Genomic DNA, 15,443 nt, shown 5'->3' with positions numbered 1-15,443 from the left:
CCGCTAGGAGCCTCTCCCCGGGCCCGGCCGCAGCTCTCAGTTCCCTCCACCCTCCCCACCTGCCGGGAACCAGGAGACCGAACTCCCCTGACTGCGTCATGGAATCCGCCCGCTTCTTCTAAGTACGTCGCCCCACCCCGTTCCCCGGGAACGACTCCTGATTGGTGGGGATGGGGGTCACTCTGCCGCCCCTCCCACCCTCCCCGTATGGTCCCCGCCCCTGGGCGGTGCAGGCTCCTCCTCCTCGCTCCCACCCCTCCCTCCCCTCCTCCGGCTGTTCACCGGGCTGCGCGCGCGAAGTTCTGGGCAAAGTCCTGGGAACTGGCCACGCGGTCGCAGCGCGGGCGAGCAGAACCGGGGAGGGGACCGGAGCGTGTGGCGGCCAGTGCGCGGCGCGGGCCCCGGCCCCGGCCCCGCCGTCCGTCCGCGAGTGGCCGTCCCCGCCCCCGTCTCCTGCGGCTGGTGCGGGAACTGTCAGCTGCGCGTTGCAGGGGGACCGGAGAAGCCGGATTCGCCTCCTCCTGGGTCTGTGGACGAACCCCAGAGCCCGGCACCGGGGAAGTAGGCGGCATCGCCGGCGGCAGAGCGCGCAGGTAAGCGCCGGGACGCCCGCCGGAGTGGTGCTGGGGTGTGGCGGGGGCCCGGCGGCAGCGCGCGTTCGGAAGGGCTGCGGTTTCGGGGGGCGCCACCAGTCTCCGCAGGACCGGAGTCTGCCTCCTGTCGCCCGGGGAAGAACCGGCTGGTGGGGCAGCCCCGAGCCGGGGAGATCGCCCTCGGTGCGGGCGCCAGCCTCCCGGGAGGTAGGGCCCGAGTGCTGCCCACGCTAAAGCTCCGTCTTCAGAGGGACGGTTTGGCCGGGATTGACGGCGAGAAGGCGCCGAAGGATGCGGCGCCGAGGGGCTGCCCGGGGCAGCGGGGCCGGAGGCACAGGAAACCTGTTCACTTGGGCCGAGGGCGAGGGTTTACCACATCCGTGAGCTGGGGCGCGCCGGGAGGGACCCGGACGACGCTGGCCTCGCAGGCGCCCGGCTCCCCCGCCTCCCCTCCCTCGGTCGGCTCCGCTTCCCAGTGCGCCGGCTGGCGACTGAGGATGCTCGCCCCTTCGAGCTTCCCAGCGCCCTGGGAAGCGTTTGCAGCCTATAGTCACTGATGGGCATTGTTGTAGATCGTGCAGATACTTCTTGAGCCGGCACGCGCCGCCCTCCTTTGGTAATAGAACTTGCCAGCCGCCTTCTGCACACTTGTGCTGCCTTTGCTTCGTCTCACGGACTATCAGTCTCCTTAGTCGGGACTTTGAGCTGAGGGGCTGTGAAATTGTCGCTTTCGATGTGTCTGGGAACTGCGCTGAGGTGCATCTGAGGTTCCCTAGATGTTGCACTGATCCTCAGAGTTTGACTGCTCGGATGGGCGCATTTAGAAATATTTTAAGCTGCAGCTGCGAAAGAAATCCTTCCACAGACAGGTGAACGTGTAGGTCTGACTTCTGATCGTCCACACTCTACCCCAAGCATCATACAAGGTGAGGGCCCCCTTCTGGCCAAAGGAGACCAGGCAGGCAGGCCTGGACTGAAATGCACCCAAGCTAAAATGACCGTCCCTTCCACCAACTTGTTGGTCCATCACCCTGTTTGGTGTTCCTCATAGCATTCATCTCCGTGGAATTATCTCCTTGGGCTGTTTGCTATCTGCCTTCCTCCACTAGAACGGAAGTTCCAGAAAAGCAGAGACCTTATCTGTCTTGTTCATCACTCCATCTCCAATGTCAGCAACAGTGCCTAACACACAGTAGGTGTGCGAGAAATATTTATGGGATGAATAATGAATGGTGATTTCATAGCTGGTTTTGATTTTCATGTTTATTTATCCTTTTTTTCTATTGGGAAAATTAACAAATACCAATAACTACTATTGATTGAGCACCTACAAAGAACTGGATTGTACTAGGAACTTTGTATAGATTACCTTATTAAACATTACAGTAGTCTTATTAGCTAGGTGTTTCTGAACAGATGGGAAATTGAGACTTCAGCAGGTTAGTCAGTTTTCCCAAGATTGTCCTGGCAGAACTAGAATTCCAGCTCATTTTCTCTCTATTGTGCTGGGCAGCTTCCAAGAAACTAAAATGTGGTTACCACCATTACAGCCAACAGACACTTAGCTTTATTTGTAACAAAAGCTATTACTTAGCTGAGAGAAGATTTGTTGTATCATTGTGGAGAGAGAGTTTCGATAATAGCTAATAGTTATGTTGTAGGCCAGGTACTATCAGGCTGCCATAGACTGTATTATCTCATTTAAACTTCCCTATCTTGAGGCAGTGTTCTGAGGTTGTCTCCACTGTGCAGATGAGAAAAACTGCAGCCTGGCTTCAGGAGCTTGCCCAGGGTCAGTAGTGAATTGCTCAGCTGGATTTCGTTAATAGTCTCTCTCTTACTAAATCTTTAGCTCCTTCTACTACACTGAAATCTCTCTTGCTCCCACTATTTAATTAGATGTGGACTCATAGTCTAATGATACAGTATATTAAAACCATCTGAGACTGGGCTCTAAACTTTCCACTGCCAATGTCAAGTGTCTAGTTGTATTATTTTCTGAATTGATGAGACTCTTACTGGCATTGATTTTTGTGGTTGAGGTTACAGTTTGTGGGCCTGGTAGACAGGAGACTTCTAATATAGGAGGAAAGGAAATTCTCCTTTCACCTAAATTTAACTTTGCTTTCACCTAAATTTAAAGAGAAATCCGATGGGCTTTACCCATTGTGGTAAATAGACTCTGAACACAGTAATGCTTTATGCCTCTTAAGGAAAGTACTGGAAAGTCAGCTAGTTTCTCTGTTCCCATATGTAGAATGGAGAGTTAGAAGCCACTACTCATTCCAGAAGCTTCTGCAACAACCTTTTAGTAAAGTCACTACATTCCAACTCTTTGTGCTGTTGCAGTGAAGTCGAGAGCAAGAAGTAGTTCTGTAAGAGTGTCGTGGTTACCACCTAAAGGGCTAGTGCAAGATAGGGTGTAGGAAGGAATTAGAGATCCCCTTTTGTTTTCTACTTCCATTCCAGTTTTAGGGGGTAGTGTAATGTTTTTCCTTGCAAGAGGATCTGGATAATCGACAGCTTGATTTATAATGGGCCTCTTGGCAGTACTATGTTTCTTAATTGTTAATTCCACTTCAGGAGTACTCCAGGGAGGGTTAGAGAACCGTCCAAGCTAGAATGACCACAGAAGAGATGGGAGTGTGGGACACTAAGGAAGATGGAAGCTTTTAAGTTGATGGACCTTCCATGCATAATTGAGAATTGTTTATAGTTCCCTGTGAATCCCCTTCCTGTCTACATCTTATTTATCAGCTTTTTAGCCCTCTCCTCTGGAAACTTCCTTCTCCTTTCTAATCACCCCTTTTGAGACCGTGTTTATGCTCACCCCAACTCTTGTCTCCTCCTCGGTGTCCTTCACATTGATCTCTTCACGTTGATCCCAACCACACTGATGGTTGTCCCTGCACCATCTTAGTTTAGGGTCTTAGGAACTTCTGCACTCTGTCCTAACGTTGCTTACAGGAGGATTTTCCTCCCTCAGTCTCTCCTTCATGTCACAGTCGGGTAAATTCTGAGTCCTGTCATTATATTGCTAAAAATTCTTGAGTGGCTTATATAGTTAATAATAATAATAATATTAATAACAGCTGCTGAACTTCTTGTGCCAGGCACTGTCATAAGGGCTGTCCACGAATCACTGTGTTTAATCCTCAGAGCAACACCAAAGCAGGCACTGGTATTATACCCCCAATTTCCAGATGAGGCCAGGAAAAATTAAGTTCACAACTACTTTACAGCTCATACAAGGTGGAGCTGAGACTGACACTCTGGGTCCTTTCTCTCCTCCTTTGTATGGAGACTCCTTAGCCTGAAGTCAGGATCCAGCAGCCTGGGCTCAGTGGCCGCCTTCACCCCACCGCTCCCCAACCCTGTGCATTGGCAGCCTGAACTTGATTCAGCGACAGAGTGTTTTGCCTTTGCCTGTACACTCCTGTTGCCTAGAAAGCTCTTATTGTCTCTCCCTGTGAAACCCCAAGTCTTTCAAGGCTGAACTCATAAGCCACTTCTGTCAGAAGAATCTCTCTGAACCCAATCCACAGCATTTTCTTAGAAAAGTGGGAGTCCCCAGTTCAATTTCTGACCATTGAGTATGGTGGTTTCTTTCTTTCCTTCAGTACTTTGTACCTTTCATATCCCCCACCCCCCATTTCCCCACCCTGCTGCCTCCTGGTCTGGTTATTTATTCAGATGTATTGCATTGCCTCTCTTATCGGGTTGTAAATGCCTTGAAGGCAGGCCTAGTATGCATTCCTCATGTTTCTGTTCCTCACATCCCTAAGCATGGTATCCTATCCACAGGAGGTGCTCAATTAAAAAGAGAACATGAAACAGTTATATTTGGTTATGTTCTTTTAGAATATTCTGTGAAAAAAATAATTGGAATGTGGCATTTGGTTTCCTATTTTTGACCCACAATACTGTGATGCCTTCATTAATTTATGATGAAGCAGTAGAAATCCTAGTTATTTAAATTCACAGAAAGTGCCTATTCTGGTTGTTTTCACTTTGGAGATGTTGCAAGGAGATCTCAAACCCATACACAAAACAAACATTGTCTGTAAAATAAGTATCTTGCATTTTATATGCACTATTTTTTCATATATATGGAAATGTTATTAAAGCTGTTACGGAATTTAAATTTTTGTCAATATTTTATTGATCAGTGAATATTTCTAATTTTTAACCTGGTTTGCTAGATGCCCTGTGAACCAGCTCCCGCTCATGGCTCCTCACTCATTACTTAGCTCTGTGTCTTCCAGTCACGTTGAACTAAATTCAGCACTCCGCCAGTGTCCCAGGGCCACGCATGCTGTGCTCTGGCCTCATAATCTTTTCCTCCTCACCCGTAGTCACCTGGCTAATTCCCACTCATCCATCACGCTTCAGCATGGACGTCACTTGGAAGCCTTTCTCTGCCCCCTCCAAGTTGAAGTTGGAGAACACTCTGTGCCTGTTCATTTTATAGGGAGCAGTTATCATACTGTTTTGTGACTGTTGGTCACTTGACTGAATCTTCCCTGAAACCACGGACTCTCATTTGACTTACATGAGTATCCCTCAGGGATCTTTTAAAACTTTTCCCTACCTCGGCCCTACTCCCAGAGTTTCTGGGTCAGGTGGCTTGGGTTAAGGAGGGTTGGTCACTGGAATTTTTTTTTAAAGGAGTTTTCTTATTCTGTGTTATAGCTGTATAGCATTCCATTGTGTGAATGTAACATACTTTATTCAGTTTCTTCTTTTTTTTAATTGAGATATAATTTACATTTCATACAATTCACCCATTTAAAGTATACAGTTCAGTGGTTTTTAGTATATTCATAGTTGTGCAATCATCACCATAATTAATTTTAGAACATTTTATCACCCCTGAAAGAAATCCTCACCCATTAGCAGTCTCCCCCCTCACCCTGCAACCACTAATCTACTTTACATCTGTATAGATTTGCCTATTGTGGACAGTTCATGTAAATGGAATCATACAATATGTGTTCTTTTGTGTCTGACTTCTTTCGCTTAGCGTTATGTGTTCAGGGTTGATCCCAGTTGTCACATGAATCAGTGCTTGGTTCCTTCTTGTTGCCTAATGCCCCATTGTGTGGATGTATCACATTGTATTTACCCGTTTGTCAGTTGATGGAACTGGTGTTGGTTTTTAAAGCTTCCCCCAGTGATTCTACCACGCAGTCAGAAACTAAACCAGAAGTTCCTTTCAGTCTTGTTCATTGTTGTCTTTTGGGGCTAGCACAGTGCCTGGCACGAGATAGATGTGTAATAAACGTTGGAATGAATAAAGCACTTTACTAAAAGTATACCTCTTGTTGTGTGGGTGTCATCAAAAGATGTTGTCATTAGGGGCCGGCCCGGTGGCGCAGCGGTTAGGTTTGCACGTTCTGCTTCAGCAGCCTGGGGTGCACTGGTTCGGATCCCGGGTGCGGACATGGCACTGCTTGGCAAGCCACGGTGTGGTAGGCGTCCCACATATAAAGGAGGGGAAGATGGGCACGGATGTTAGCTCAGGGCCAGTCTTCCTCAGCAAAAAAGAGGAGGACTGGCAGTAGTTAGCTCAGGGCTGATCTTCCTCAAAAAAAAAAAAAAAGATGTCATTAAAAAGAGATCCTCATAGCTGATTGTTTAGGTCCCACCTTGAAGAAATCGACTGTTAAAAAATTATGAGATAATCAAGGAAATTTGGACATAAATGAAATGCTATGATTTTTAGCATCTGCTTCAAAATAATGCAGGGGTAGGGAGGGAGAATAGAGGAAACAAGGCTGTCGGTGAGTCAATGTTTACTGAAGCCGGGTGATGAGGTCGTGGGGTTTTTAATGCTAGTCTCTGTGTTGGCTGTCCACATGTGGCTGTTGAGCACTTAAAAATGTGGCTAATATTTATTGAGATGTATGTAAGTGTAAAATATACGCTGTGTTGCAAAGAGTTAGTGCAAAAAAGAATATAAAATTGTCTCTAATTTTTTAGTATCATTTGTATGTTGAAATGATAATATTTTGGATATATTATGATAATATATAATTAAAACTAATTTTACCTGTTTCCTTTTACTCTTTTAATTGTCTACTTAAATTAAAATTGCATATGTGGCAATTGGACAATTTTTTGGACAGTGCTGCTGTATACTTTTGTATATGTTTGAAGTTTTTCGTAACAAGTTAAAAAAATCGAAGATGTGAATTTTTTTAAAAGTCTGGAGTAAAATATTTTTCATAAAGGATTCCTCTTATATGAAAAGATTGGGAAATATTGATTTATTCAAAGATGATTCTTTATGGAAGCTTAGAGCAGGCAGGCTGAAGCTTTCCACTGTCATTCCCGGGCTTCATCTATGTGAAAATTTAAAAATTCTTCTCCAATAAATGGAATAGCAGCATGAGGGACTAGAAGAATTGCTCCTTTAGTTATTTATCTGACTCTTCTGTTTTGAAGTTGATGAAATATTTCCTTCATCTTGGAAAAATATAGAAAAGTCAGTGGTAATTTCATTGTTCTAAGTCACATTGTTTATACCCTGAAATTGAATTTTCCCTGGACTTTCTTTATAATCACTCTGCCTAAATCTGTTTGTTTGAGAGCCAGAATATGATTGTTTCTAGACTTCCCAAGATCCCTGGAATATGAGTGCAATATCATTCTTTAATAATAATAATAATAATAAATGTGTGGATTTAAAGCTGAGAAGCAAATTGCTTTCATATAAAATTTCTTTAGATGGACATTATGTCACTGTCTAGATGTCTGTGTTTGCTCCCAGGACAATAGATGAGATAATAAACCCAGTTCTCTGAGGGCGTGTGAGCCAGATGAATGACCCTAGAGGATATTCTTTCTCATCTGTGATTTCTGAGATCGGGAGACAGTGGACCTGAATTGAAAAATAGCTTGAATATAACGCAGAACAGAATCAAATTGCCATGAGCAGCCCGACAAGAAATCATCAGAGGATCTGTGACTGTCAGTATAAAATCAAGTTTATTATTTTGTTTATTCTCTACAGCTAAAATATTAAATTTTTTAAATGTTTTGTGAGTCAAACACTTTTCTCAGTATAACATATCTCCACCTATGTATTAAAATGTAGTACTAGTAAAGATTCCCATACTTGTGTTCTGTCTTAGTAGCAAATGTTATAGTATAAGAAATTTGAAGTTACTCTTTAAGTCTTATAAAACACATTTGCCTCAAATCATTTGTGGTGGGCAGTGATCTGAAACGTGTAGAAGCAAAAGCTAAATAGTATATTTTTTAAATCTCACAGACATTATTAAACTTGAAGAAAATGCCCTCTGGAATGAAAGCCTGCTGTGTGATTTTTGCTCATACACTTAATAAGTATTTAATGAGCACACACTATGTGCCAGGCACCGGACTGGGTACAGGTTGCGTGGTGATGAATTAGACAGATGTGGAGCCTCCTTCACGGAGCTTACAGTTTACCAGGGATGGTAATTACGTTAATTACGGTGGGGATATGTGGCTCAAAGGGAGTGAGTCTGGATTTTAATTGGGACCCTGGAGAGAAGAGTTCCATCTTCCTGTGGATCATGGTTCAGGCTGCTGATGGTCTGAAGAAGGAAGAGGAAAGAGAACGTGGCTGGGGAATCCTCAGAGGAGGATGACGCCATTGAAGTCCTGCCCTTTCTGTGTCTTTCTGCAGCTTGTAGGAGGCCAGGCGCAGTGGGAGGTGGGGTTTAACTCCTCTTTCAAGGTTTGGAATTGTTCGCTGTGATGCTACACACAGGTTGGTTTGTTTGTTACTGGGGATTGAATCCACAGTTGAGTTTTTACCACCTTTGTAACTGAAACTGAATAAGACCTAACACAGCCATGAAAGTAGCTAAAAATAGCTTGCTGGCTCCAATTCTAGGGTAGCTCAGTTGTCTAGCATCTGAGATGAAGTGAGTTAGGGATGTTTGAAGTCCTCAAAGAATATAGGGAAGACCTGCTTGGGTTTTTCTCACAAGTTCAAGGCTGCTTCAAGCAAATTTCTGGTGTATATAGAATTAATTGAGGTGTCCTTTGGAGCTTGTTGGAGTCATTACGGAATGGGGAACCATGCTGCCTTTAAAGGTGGTGATGATAATTACAAAGAACAATGGCAGCCAGTAATTTACTCTGTGCCAGCTTAGTGCTTTACTTACACGACCTCGTTAGATCTTGCAGTAAGTTATGAGATGACTGTCATCATTCCAGTTTATCAATGACCAAACAGACTTGGGAGCAATTACTTGCTCTTTGGTTGTCCCGTATCTCTTTACTCTTCCTGATTTCCATTTGAGGAATCACTTCTTGCCTTTCTATATAGTTTGCTGGGACCAGAACAAGGGGCCCATTCTTCTTGGTCATGGGTGGCCTAGAGAGCCAGGCCAGTCACATGCCTCTTGCAGGACTCTGGGTGCAATGTCAAGGGTCATGGAGATTCTGCTGCGAAGGTATATCCTGAAGAGACCATTCCTGTCCATACCACATTGTTGTAATCTGGCTTATGGTCCCAAAAAAGCTGTGCCAGTGCTTGACTCTCTAGTCTCCTCTTAGTTCCTTAAACTGATATTTTTCCAGTACATTTTCTTTGGTGTCATATGCCAAATTGGCTTCTGTTGCTTCCGCTTAAAGAACCCCTGATTGTCACAAGCCTGGAGAGGCTTAAGTAGTCTACTTGTGATCACAGAGGGATCATGTGGCAGAGCTGGGGTGCAGTCTGCCTCTACTGTCAGGCCCTTGACCAGAGGGCCCCTCAGGGTGCTGGAGAGCACTGGACGGGAGTCAGAGAATCAGAGGATGGATCCAATCCCAGCGGTGCCTTTACATCTGTGATCTTGGGTGCCAGTCGCTGCCTTTTCAGGCTGCACTGGATGGACAAGGTGAAATCTACACATATCTAAATGACTCCTAGCCCGAGAATATTTCCTCCTGCATGAGATTTTTGGACATACTGTGTCTCAGTTTCTGAAGGCTTCAATTTAAGGTTTGAGGATGGTCTGAGGCAGTGGTTTTCAATGTGTGTTTCTAGGAGTTGCTGTATCAGCATCACCTGGGAACTTGTTTGAAATGCCAGTTCTTGGGCCCCACTCTAGACCTCCTGAATCAGGAACTCTGAGAGTGGGGCCCAGCCATCTGTGTTTTTACAAGCCTTTCAGGTGATTCTGATGCACACTAAAATTTGAGAACGACTGGGCTAAGGCATTTTCATTTTATTAAAAACACTTTATTATGTATAAGTCACTGCTTAGAAGTAGGAAGCATGTAAAAGTTAATTGGCCATAGCCCCTGCTCTCAAGGAACATTCACTCCAGTTGGGGAGACATACAAAAACACAATTGTAAGGGACAAGGAAGGGTGTGATAACTTGCTATAAACAAGGTATTGGAGTGCTATAGGAGCACAGAAATAGGGATAAGAGATGCTTTTGTAGAGAAGCAGGTGTTTGAGCCACAAGGACACAAGGATTGAGACAAAAAAGAATGGAGGGCCAGGTAGGAAGGACATTGCAGGCAGAGAACTGAAGATGAGCGAAGGCACAGCATTTTAAGGAAGGAGGGACCCTCCAGTTTGATGAGAAGCTGACTGTTTTAATGGGAAAAGTGACAGGATATGGAGATGGAGAGATAGGTTGGGGCCCTACTGAGATGCATTCTGAATCCCACGTAAGGGTTTGAACTTTATTCCATAGACAGTAACAAGGAGGTGATAGAATGGGAGTTTTCTTAGAGAAGGTGTTCTGGTGGTGGTAGAAAACGTCAGAGGATGGGAGTATGGGAATGAGGTGATGAGACCTAAACTGGGTGGCCACAGTAGGAGAAGAAAGGGAGGACAGTACAGAAATACTGGAAAGTTTGAATGACAGCCCCTAGTAGCTAGGGGTTGGGGGATAGGGTTGAGGAAGAAGGCAAAGATGATTCTATGGGAAGTAATAAATGGTGTTGGTACAGTCAGGTTAAAAGATAAAGTTGGAGCCTTATGTCACACCTTCCACCAAAATAAATTACACATGGATCAAAACTTTAACATTAAAACAACTGGAAAATGAAAGAATGCCATTTAAACAATAATGGGGATGGAAAATCCTTTCTAGATATGACACAAAATCCAGAAGCTATAAAATAAAAGATTGATTCATTTGAGTACATGTAAATTTTACAGGGACAAATTTTTTTAACTATGTCAAAAGGCAATCAATAAATTTAGAAAAATAATTGCAGTTCATGTCAGAACAATGTAATTTCATCAATATATAAAGAACTCCAACAAATCCATAAGAGAAAGAGGCCAGTTACTCTACAGGCAAAGAATATGAACGTAGAGTTTACAAAATGGCATGCAAATGACTCTTAAATATATGAAAACTTTAACCTCATTCATAAAAACAGAAATGCAAGTTAAAATTTTAGTGAGATGCTATCTTTCACCTATTAGATTGGCAAATATAACAAAAAGTGATAACATCATTGGTAAAGGTTTGAGGAAACAGGTATTCATACATGGTGGATGGAAGTATACATTTGTCTAAGCTCTGTGTGGAGCCGTTGGCAGTATCTATCAAAACTAGCAATAACAGTTCTATGAATTTTATCCTACAGACATGCAATGTGGACAATGATATATGTGCAAAGTTATTTATTGCAGCATTGTTTGAATAAATAAAAGATTGCAAATAACCTAATTGTGCATCAGTAGGAACTGGGTAATAAATAATGGAGCAGTTAAAAATGAGACTGCCCTACATCTCCTGATTTGGAAGAATCTCTGAGATTTATTGTTAAGTTAAAAAACAGCAAGGTGTAGAATACGTAAGGTTTGTGGCAAACATACCATACATACTGACATATGTATGGTGTGCTTCCATTTGAGTAAAAGGATATCCATATATAGTATATATTTTATATGTATATATTCATAAATAAGTACGTATTTTTGCACATCTGCAAACACACACGTCCAATGGTGGGCTGAAGCCAGCTCACACCAGCTTGTGAGAATCACTTGTGTGCATTTCTTCTCATCTCCTTAGTCAATGACTTTGGAGTTGGTAGTTTGAAATTGGCCATAGTGCAGGAATTTACACCATGGAAATGAGCAAAGGCAACAGATCAGGGCTTTTGTTTGTTTTTGTCTTTTTCAGAGAGCTGGTTGATAAACATGTAAGAGAACTCACTGTGTATCATAAATATAAAGTATCTCTTAAACGATACACAAGAAGCTGGTAACATCAGATTCCCCAAGGAAGGGAGAATGGGTGGCAAAAGGATAGATATGAGATTTAAATTATACCTTTTGAATTTTATTCCAAATGAATGTATTACTTATTCTGAAATGAATATATAAAGCAAACAAAATATGACTCCAGAGTTTCAGACCTGTGTGTCTATTTGTGTTATTTAAGGTGCCATTGACTATGCCAGGGGAAAATGGAAACATGAATAGATCTTAGGGAAAAAGAATGCTTTGGGTTTTGAACGTGCTGAGTTTGAAATATCTGGGTGATATCAGTGTGGAGATGTCCAGCAGGCCACTCAGAAGAGAGAGCAAAGCTGGTGATCACTTTTGGGAGGCGTCGTTTAGTTGAAATTATGGTAGTTGAGGAGGTTTCCAAGGGAGGCCGAATTTGAACAACCTTTTGGGCAGGTCCCAGGAGAGAAAGGGAGATGTATATGGTACCTTGGGGAACGCCAGCCAAGAGGTAGGTAGGGGGTGGGTAACTAGTCACAAAAGAAGGAGGACCATATAGTAATAATAATAACTTTCTTTTATGGAGTGTCAACAAAAAGCGAGGCACTATTCTCAGTGCCAGTGAATAGGAGAGGGTCATTCCAAAGGAAAAACCAGGAGAGAGCTCCTGGGAGGGATGTTAACAGAGTGGGACCTTGAAAGGTGGTAAGATTTTAAAGGTCAAGACATTTCAAGCAGAGGCAATGATGAGCAAAGGTGGCAAGAGGATTATCTGATGTAGCTGGAGGGTAGAGACCCATGGGAGCCTGAGAGCGGTGCATGGCTGCTGCGTTCTCTGGCAGCTGGAGAGCCACAAAATGGTTTTGAACTAGGAAATATGCTTTAATCAGTCGACTGGTAGTCAAATACAAAAATTAGATGTTGTGTTCCTGGAGCACTTCCTGTGTGTTCATTGGTGGGGAAGAGAGATGGTAGGAGACAGAAAAATTACCATAAAACTTGGAGATCCATCATGCAGATGGCCTGTGCATGCAGGTTTTCAGAGTGTCTGCAAACAGAACCTGGGATGGCTAGTGCCAGTTTGCTCTTAGTTGGTTTTTTGACTCAAGCTGAATTTCTTATGTGGTGGTGTATTATCTTTTTTTTATCTGTCAGTAAATTATGGGACGGAGGCTGTATTTTCCAGAAGACTGTGAATGAGGAGTAAGGAAAGAGGCAGTGAATGAAGAAATGATTATTTGTTGACATACATTTTTATGTGTATGATTTATTTGTGAGTTGTGCTGAGAGGTGATATTCCTGTCTCACAAGGCACACGCCTGTCCTGCCTCTCCTTAGAGAGATGCTGTGTGTGTACACGCGGTTCTTTTACTTTGTAAATATACATGTACACCAACGGTGTAAAATTTCACCCTAGTCAGGTTTTCAACTCAGTCTTTCCCCAGCCCGGTGTTGTCTTGAGTTTGTTGTATGTGTGTCATTAGGAATAGTACCAATAATGAGGTGTCAGAAAGCAGAAGGATAATAACTGTGGCCTAAACATGGTTTGGAGAAAGGACTGCATGGACTTCTTCATGCCAGCCTGCTGACACATCCACTCCTGACAGGAAAGTCCTGTTTTTCTAGTCTTTGATCTCACAAGCCAAAATACCCGTCCAGTTTGGTTATGACTTTCAGTTCTGCATCATTTGTTCCTTGATTAAGGGCCTGGATGCCTCTTCTCTTCTCTGGTATGCAAGGTTTATTTTCATAGGTGCTTGTAGATAGATAGAGACGATGTTTATGTAAGATATCTGCCTTTTCTGACCTATAGATTAAGACTCCTTTGTCTGACAAATGCCAGGCACTAGAGGGACAGAATGTTGGAATTTGGGTCTCTGTAAAATGTATGATGCATGGTCCCAAGAGGTGCCCCAGTTTTCCATCACTGCTAAGAACTTCATAGATTACTTTGGCAAAATAAGCATGTCCGAGGATGCAAGGTACTTGGGTCTCGCTCTACCTGGTTAACTTGTGCTGAGGGTCAGCACATCGCAGACTTCCCTACATGCCTGTGGATACAACAGTTTCTCCTTCCCTGTCTCAGAGGAGTTGTTTGAGAATTAGCCAAGTGTTGATAGATGTGAACGGGGTTCTGGGGAAATGAGAGCCCGTGAGTGCTAACTGGGTGGGGAGACTGCTGAAGGAGTGTGGCCCATATGAATGGGACTCACTGGTTATCACAGTTATCCATCGGTTTCTCTGGGGCAGTGGCTCTAAACTTCGGCAGTACCAGAATGACCTGCAGGGCTTGTTAAAACAGAGATTGCTGGGCCCTGCCCTCAGAGTTTCTGATTTAGTGATCTGTGGTGGGACTCGAGATTCTGTGTTTCCAACAAGTTCTCCGGTGCTGCTGGTTCTGCTGGCCCAGGGACCCCTTTGAAAATCCAAGCAGTGGTTCAGTAGGCAAAAGACTGAGTCTTGACCAGCCCCAAGTCCACTCTGATTTGGGGAAGAACCAGAGAATTCTGGTTATCACTAGGTTATCATAACCCCCATATTTTATATAGCATTTCCACGTTTGTAAGTCACTTTAATATTCTCTGCTTCCCACAACAAAACAACCCTGTGAGGTAGGCGGGACAAGTATTGACTTCGTTGTACTACAGTTGGGGAAAACCAGACTGAGGACCTCAGGTAGGCGAGTGACTGACCCGAGGGGCAATTGAGACCTGAGACTTACTTCTAGATCTTCTGACTGTAGCTTTAGTGTTCCTTCTATGTTGCCTTTAAAGCTAGTGAATGCTCTGATGATGCTTAAGGTTTGTTTTAGTCACCTCCCAACACAAAAACAGGTTTTTGTTTTAGAACAGTTAGAGAATTACAGAAAAGTTGTGAAAATAGTACAGAGAGTTCCCTTATGCCCCACACTCAGTTTCCCCTATTAAGATCTTACATTAGCATGGTATGTTTGTCACAATTAATGGACCAATACTGATATATTATTGTTAACTAAAGGCTATTCTTTACTCAGATTCCCTTAGTTTTTGCCAGGTGTCCCTTTTCTGTTCCAGGATCCCATCCACAGTTCCACATGTCTAGTCATCGTGTCTCATCGGGCTCCCCTTGCTGTCACGGTTTCTCAGGCTTTCTCTGATTTTGATGACCTTGACTGCTTGAGGGCTTTGTAGAATGTCCCTCAATTGGGATTTACCGGATGTTTTTCTCATGGTTGGACTAGGGTTATGTTTTTGGGAGGAAGACTGCAGAGGTAAAGTGCCGTTCTTATCACATTGGATCAAGGGAACATACTATCAACATGATTTATCACTGTTCATGTTGACCTTGACCACCTGGCTGAGGTGGTGTTTGTCAGTTTCTCCATTCATTTATCTATTCAATCAGTCAATCATATTTACATCAATATGGGTTCATGGACATTTATTTGATGCTTTGGGTTATAATCCAATAGTACCTTATTTCCTTTGTTGCTCACTTTGTTCCAGCTTTGACAGGTAGGAGCTCTTTCAGTTAGCTCTTGTGTCTCTTTGACACAAGCCCATCATGGTGGATTTTTTGAGTGCACCCTTACCTTCTGGCACTACAAGATGCTCTAGGCTCATCTTGTCTATTTCTTGTCCCAGCCCTAGAATCATTTTGTTTTTAATGTTGATCTCAATCCATTAA

The 15,443-nt window shown here is 43.6% G+C and overlaps 1 protein-coding gene across 21 annotated transcripts in view; it reads left to right on the top strand.

The window, feature by feature from the left end:
* Window positions 1-211: 211 nt before the first annotated feature.
* Window positions 212-15,443, top strand: part of OSBPL3 (oxysterol binding protein like 3) — a 170,808-nt gene continuing 155,576 nt past the window's right edge. For 3 of the 21 annotated variants that reach the window (XM_070615998.1, XM_070616000.1, XM_070615985.1), the window contains exon 1: window positions 258-593. The gene's annotated coding sequence lies outside the window, so the exon portion shown is untranslated. Of the gene's footprint in view, window positions 594-15,443 lie in introns of all 21 variants that reach the window. The other 18 variants (XM_070616011.1, XM_070615993.1, XM_070615982.1 and 15 more) reach the window with 12 other exon arrangements.

Source organism: Equus przewalskii, chromosome 4 (genome assembly GCF_037783145.1).
Source record: "Equus przewalskii isolate Varuska chromosome 4, EquPr2, whole genome shotgun sequence".
Classification (NCBI taxonomy): domain Eukaryota; kingdom Metazoa; phylum Chordata; class Mammalia; order Perissodactyla; family Equidae; genus Equus; species Equus przewalskii.
The sequence above is the reverse complement of the archived record's forward strand: the minus strand, read 5'-3'. Positions and strand labels throughout refer to the sequence as shown.